The sequence below is a fragment of the Alligator sinensis genome, unplaced genomic scaffold (genome assembly GCF_000455745.1).
Source record: "Alligator sinensis unplaced genomic scaffold, ASM45574v1 scaffold935_1, whole genome shotgun sequence".
Classification (NCBI taxonomy): Eukaryota; Metazoa; Chordata; order Crocodylia; family Alligatoridae; genus Alligator; species Alligator sinensis.
The window spans coordinates 132,326-138,757 of NW_005843431.1; the positions used below are offsets into that span (position 1 = coordinate 132,326).

A 6,432-nucleotide genomic window follows, 5' to 3' on the forward strand; every position below is an offset into this window, starting at 1 on the left:
AAACAAGGATCTTAATAAAACTCTCTTACATCCATGAAGAGCCTTCAGGCAAATGTGTTTTTTTTAAAGCAGTATCTATGCTGTGTAATTCCCAACAAGAAACAATTTCTCAGGTCAGTATAATAAATTGCAGAAATGAGATTGTCTTTCTTTGGAATGATACAGCCAGCATCCACCTATTTCCTTTTGAAAGTCCAGATCCAAAGTTTACTATGCATTTGCCTAAAGTCATACTGATAGAAACTACAACAGTAAAAACAAAAACAAAAAAACCCCAGAAATCTTTACCTTCTCTGTTCAGCTGTGTTTCTAAAAACTCGTTTGTGATGTTTGCTTTGGTGCTGGGTGGAGTGCTGAAATATAAAGCCGTTGCCACTCCCACCAGCGGGAATATATTTCCCTTTAATTGTGTAACAATTTGTCTGTTGTGTAACAATTTCATTGAGTGGCCCCAGTTCTTGCATTATGAGATGTAGGAAATTTTAGTTCCTGTAACAAGCCAAAGGTACTCTTCCTGGTATCAGTCAGAGCCACATGTTCATGACCTTCTGGTTCCTGCCTCACATCTTACCTTGCCAGCCATGCCTTGGAGTTTACAAGTTTTAAGTCTGGGAGGCTGTTAGCAGAGACAGGGTAGCCTCTCATTAATTGTATAATTTACTAGGCTCTTCTCTCTGCCTTTCAGCCTGTGGTATGGGTCTTTTTCTTCATGTCAGTTCATAACTATGCCTTTTACAGGTGGTACTCGTGACATCCAGCCACACTGTAGTCATGCCCGTGCCTCATCAATGTTTACGTTTAATTCCCTAGGAAATACCCTCTCCCCTCCTGGCTGTTCAACCCTCCGGCCTCTACAAGCTTTGCTGGGGTTTCAGCTTCCCTGGCCTAAACACCCTTTTCTCTGGCTGGGTCCACCAACACTAGGTCCACCGTTCTGACCACTTTCACTGCCCACTCTTAACTTCAGGCAGACAAGCTCACTATGTCTAGGGCGCGTCTACACAAGATGCTTACTGAGCATTAGCCTAATAACACGGTGCAATAGCGTGGCAGTTAAAAACAGTGATAATAGCCTACTGCACTGTGTTATTAGGCTAATACACAATAAGCGTCACAAAATAACTGTGCGCTGGTGCTACTGTGCAGTAACTCTAGTTACTGTGCATTTAGTTAGTACTTTATTAAGCGTGTACTAAACTAAATGCACAGTATTAAAGGCACATTAATGAACATGTAGGCGGGCCCCTAATTTCCTTGCTCCCTGGCAGGGCATAATGGCCTGCCCTTAGGCATGCTGTGAACTCCTTCTCCTCTTCCAAACCTATTCCATTGGCACAACTTTAATATAAGCAACAAAATAAATAAGCAGCTACTTAGCAACGGAAAACCCACCCCCCTTCGGACACAACACAACACACAAACAAAAACAAGTCTACCCTTTAACTGATCATCATCTCAACTTTTAAAAGAGCTTTCACTTAACAAGGACACTCCTCCAGAGATAAATTGCACTTTTGAAAGAACCACCTGGATACCACATGAAGAATTGCTGCAGTACAAAGAAAACCCCCATGAATTGCACACTACTAGTTTGACATATCATCCCTCCCTGGAACCTATATGGAAAAGCCTCAAACTGCAACCCATACTAGAAGATGACCCAATTCTTAAAGAGATCTGCCCAGAATCACCCACCCTAGCCTTTAAAACAAGCACTAGACCTCACCAACCTCATCACCAGAAGCAAACTTCCTATGGCCCAAAACACACCAAATGAATCCAGACCATGCCATGACAAGAAATGTAAGACCTGCCAAAATATCTCCACCACTCCCACAATAACTACACCCCACAACAGAACCATCACCATTGCTGGATCTTACAGCTGCACCTCCAGAAATGTAATATCTCATCCAGTGCACCAAATGCCCTGATGGAAAAATATGTAGGAGTAACCAAACAACTGCACATGAGAATGAACACACATTGAAAATCTATCAAAGGCAAAAATACCCAATTACCTGTGGGGGCATATTTTTCACAAGACAACAACACTCTCTCCAATTTCTCAATTCTAATTCTCAAAGGGAATTTACAAACCACCTTTGCAGACAAGCCTATGAAATTTACTTCATCAGCCTATTGGATACAAAAAAATCACAGACTAAATATAGACATTGGATTTATGATATATTATAACCTGCCTAGCATCTAATATCGCAGGAAGAGCACAGACCAGCTGTGGACAGCTTCCGCAGCCTGATGAAGGGCGTTTGTACCTGAAAGCTTGCAAAGAAGAATTTTTCCAACTATTTTAGTTGGTCTAATAATAGATGTCAGATTTACCCAAAGAACCTTGTCACCCTTTAACTGAAGTCTTTTTCTCTCGGGGAGTTCAAACTTCACCAGCGTGCTGATGTGGAGGCAACCCCACCCTGGTTCTCAGAATCGGGGGCATGGTGCTCCGATGCCTGGAACACACAAGCCGCTGTGTCTCTCTTTCCTCCGCAGTCGCTCCCACTCTCTTGTTCTTCATGGAGGCTCTTCTCCCATCCCCCTTCCAGGTCTTCGGGCAATGGTATAAGTATCCAGATATTCATCTCCTCTCCTCACTACTTGCCTCTTAATTACAGGCTTTCGCTGCTCTTTTCTTAAAGCAGTATGACACCAGTGCCCTGGCCCAGGTTTCTCTTTCTCTTAAAACACTGACCTCTGGCCCTCCGCTTCTCCTTCCCCACTGGGTTCAGTAACAGGGTTAGGGTTCCCTGTTACTGTTCTCCATGCATTTTTCCACCTCATTCAGGATTTCTATAAATCTCTACCACGTACCCCATTTCTCATCTCTTCTCCTGCAAAAGAAGTCAAACTTTTCAGTCTCTCCTCTAGTGGAGGCTGCTCCATATACCTGCTCATCTTTGCTATGTTTCTGTACTCTTTTTCTCCATCTCCTGTATCCTTTTTCGGATGGAGTGACCAGGACTGTACTCAAGATGTTGGCACCCAAGCTGTCAGCATAATATTGTTTTCTGTTTTGTTTTGTATATCTTTCCTAATGTATTCTCATATCTTAATTGCCATTTTGAGTGGCACCACACACCAAACACATGTGTTTAGAGAACTATCTGCAAAGACTTCAAGGGCAAGTCTACATAAGATGCTTATTGTGCATTAGCCTAATAACTCTGCACTGTAGTGTACCATGGCAAAAAACCATGCTAATAGACCACTGCATAGTGTTACTAGGCTAATGCGCAGTAAGCGTCACTAAATAACCATTAGGGCTGTGCACAGCTTCGGTCCCTGATTCGATTCAGAGGAGATTTGGCTTGATTCAGTGGCCAAATCTCTGAATCTGAATTGAATCAGAGGACCCTTTAATCTCTCTAAGTTGAACTGGAACCCTCTGAATCAATTCAGAGGGATTTGAACATAGATGCAGCTTTAAATGTTTTTTCTACATACCTCTAGGTACCAGCACGGCTTGTGAACACTGTGATGCCAGAGCACATGGACTGTCCCACAGGAGCTCAGGGGGCTCCCCAGCGCACTCGGCAGCAGACCCGAAAGCGGACCAGAAGCACTTCCAGTCCACTTCTGGGTCCTCCCGGCTCGGTGACTGGTGCCTCCTGGGTCTGGGGGGGGTCACCCGGGGTCCCTCTGTGGCCGATCCCTGGCAGACCCAGAAGTGGACCAGAACTACTTCCGGTCCACTTCCAGGTTCACCACCGAGCACATGGAGGGCCCCACCCCGTGGGATGCTCCATCCACTCCAGCATCACAGCATTCACAAGCCGCACTGCTACCTTGAGGTATGTAGAAAAAGGTTTTAAAGCTGTGTCTATGTCCAAATTGCTGATTCTCTGAATCAGCATCAAATCTTCAGATTCAGATTCAGCCGAATTGAATCAGGGACAGTGATCTGAATCAATGAATTGAACCACTATCCCCAATTCGGGCCAAATCCTAATCGAATAGGGCCCGCTTCACACACCCCTAATAACCATGCACTGGCACGACTGCACAATAACTTTAGTTACTGCACATTCAGTTAGTACTTCATTAAAGAAATACAAAACTAAAACTGTAGTATTTTAGGCACATCAATGAACACCTAGACGCACCTCAAGATCTCTTTCTGAGTACTAACAGCTAACGCAGAGCCCATAATTGTCCATGTAGAATAGGAGGTTCTTTTCACCTTGGGCATTAAAATTCAACATTGAGACCTGAAAATTATCTGCCACTTTATGTCCCTTCACTCCATTTTGAGAGATCATTCTATAACAGTACTGAAAATTGGTAGGTCACACAGGCAGAGATACTATAGCTACCACATAGAATAAAATCAATGGTACAGCATAGGTGCAGGAAAATACAAGTGTGTACAATGGTCAAGTTGCAGGTACTTTTGAGATGTTCAACAGTCTTAATGAGTTTTTCCCTTTTTCTCCTTAAAGAGATAGTAGACAGTGATCGGACTGGTACACATGTGCTGTGTGATTGGGAGGTGCTGCACTGGATCTGTCCCACTTCTTGATTCATTGTATTTTTGTAAATTACAAGTACCTATAAAAATAACCATCTTCTACTTACCTGCATTGACCTCTGTATCACACCCTAGACTGATATAAATCAGCTTATCACTATCGACTTTCTTGGACCCAGGCTGATTTACAGTATGGGAGAATCTAGCATTAGGCCTTTGCTGACTTGCTAATGCCCATTGACTTTAGCCCATGTACTTTAGCTCACACAATCATCCCAGTGAGTCACCCACATTTTTCCAACCTGGGCAGTTTACTTTGAGTTTTGCATATTGTGAACCTGGAAACAGAGGTGAAACTGGTGAAACACTAGCAAGATGAGTACATATCCTTATTAAACAGCATATTTAGGAAAATATATTTTAATAGCTGAGCAAGCAAATTGATGAGTTCAGCATTTTTGTTGAGAACATATTTCCTTCTTGGCCCTTTAACATCAAAAAATGGTGCAACATGTTTTAGTCGTAGCTTGTTCTTTATCTTGAATGAACTGAACTTCCCCACAGGTAGTTCTATTTACTCCATAAGACTGCACATTTATAAATAGTCTCTTTACTTTTTTAGTGTACATCAACTGTGCTCAACCTTCATCAAAACTGGATAATTGGACTCCTATTAAATCCAAGCAGATAGGAAAGCATAACGCTGGAAATTATACTCACAATTGCATTTCCAAAATACCAACATTTATCAGGAGCACCCATTTGTCTACTTAAGAATAACTAAAGGAAGGTACGCACGGTGGCTTTGTTAATAAAATATCTTTACTCAGGATACTATTGAAGTACATGCTAAGTTTGGAGTTTGTTCCATTTTCAGTCACAAAGAGTGAAGCTTATGACTAAGACCTGTCCTCACTCAGGATCTTTCTAGTGTAGTTTTGTCACCATTTGATAGCTTTTAATACCACTGTATTCTTTCCGATTCTATTGTATGTAACTCTATACATGCATGCTTTCACTTTCTGTTTAGCTGATCATTAGGGCTATGTGAAGCTTTGGTCCCTGATTGAGTTCGGTGGAGATTCAGCCCGATTTGGTGGCTGAACTCCAAATCCAAATCAAATCAGAGGACCTTTAATTTCTCTGAATTGATTCATAACCCTCCAAATCAATTCGGAGAGATTCGGACAGATTTGGTGATTCTGATATAGATGTAGCTTTAAATGTTTTTTCTTCTTACATCTAGGTAGCAGGGGCTCTGAAGCCTGCAGTGCTGGGGCAGATGCAGTGTCCCACAGAAGCACAGGGGGCTCCCCAGCGTGTTCAGCAGCCAACCTGGAAGCAGACCACAAGCACTTCCAGGTCCGCTGGGGAGCGTGCTGTGGGGCCCCCCATGGTCTCCCGGCTTGGTGACTGGTGCCTCCTGGGTTGGGGGGGGGGTACCCAGGGTCCCACTGTGGCTGATCACTGGGCCAGAGGGGGTGCAGGTGTGGGGGTGCCCCAGAGTGCTCCCCAGAAGACCCGAAAGTACTTCCGGTCCACTTCCGTGTTCACTGCTGAGCACACTGGAGGGCCCCTGCGCTGCTTTGGGATGCTCCATCTGCCCCAGCATTGCAGCAATCACAAGCCGTGCTGCTACCTCCAGGTACGTAGAAAAATTTTTAAAGCTGTGTCTGTATCACTGATTCTCCGAAACAGCATCGAATCTTCAGATTCGGATTTGGCCAAATTGATCAGGGATAGTGATCCATATCAACAGATTGAATCACTGTCCCCAATTTGGGCCGAATCCAAAATCGAATAGGGCCCATTTGACACATCCCTATTGATCATTTTCTTATCACTTCCCCTTTAACAGTAAAACCAAAATTAGGCATGAAGATTTTATTCAATGCTTTGGCTATCAACAGACAGCTGTATAGACTCACAGAAGTTCCCCAAAAATT

At 43.5% G+C, this 6,432-nt stretch overlaps 1 protein-coding gene across 1 annotated transcript in view; it reads right to left on the reverse strand.

The window, feature by feature from the left end:
• LOC102385645 (leukocyte elastase inhibitor-like) overlaps positions 1-348 on the reverse strand; it is an 8,935-nt gene extending 8,587 nt beyond the window's left edge. Inside the window, exon 1 of the mRNA XM_025195211.1 lies at positions 289-348. The gene's annotated coding sequence lies outside the window, so the exon portion shown is untranslated. The remainder of the gene's footprint in view (positions 1-288) is intronic.
• Positions 349-6,432: the final 6,084 nt, after the last annotated feature.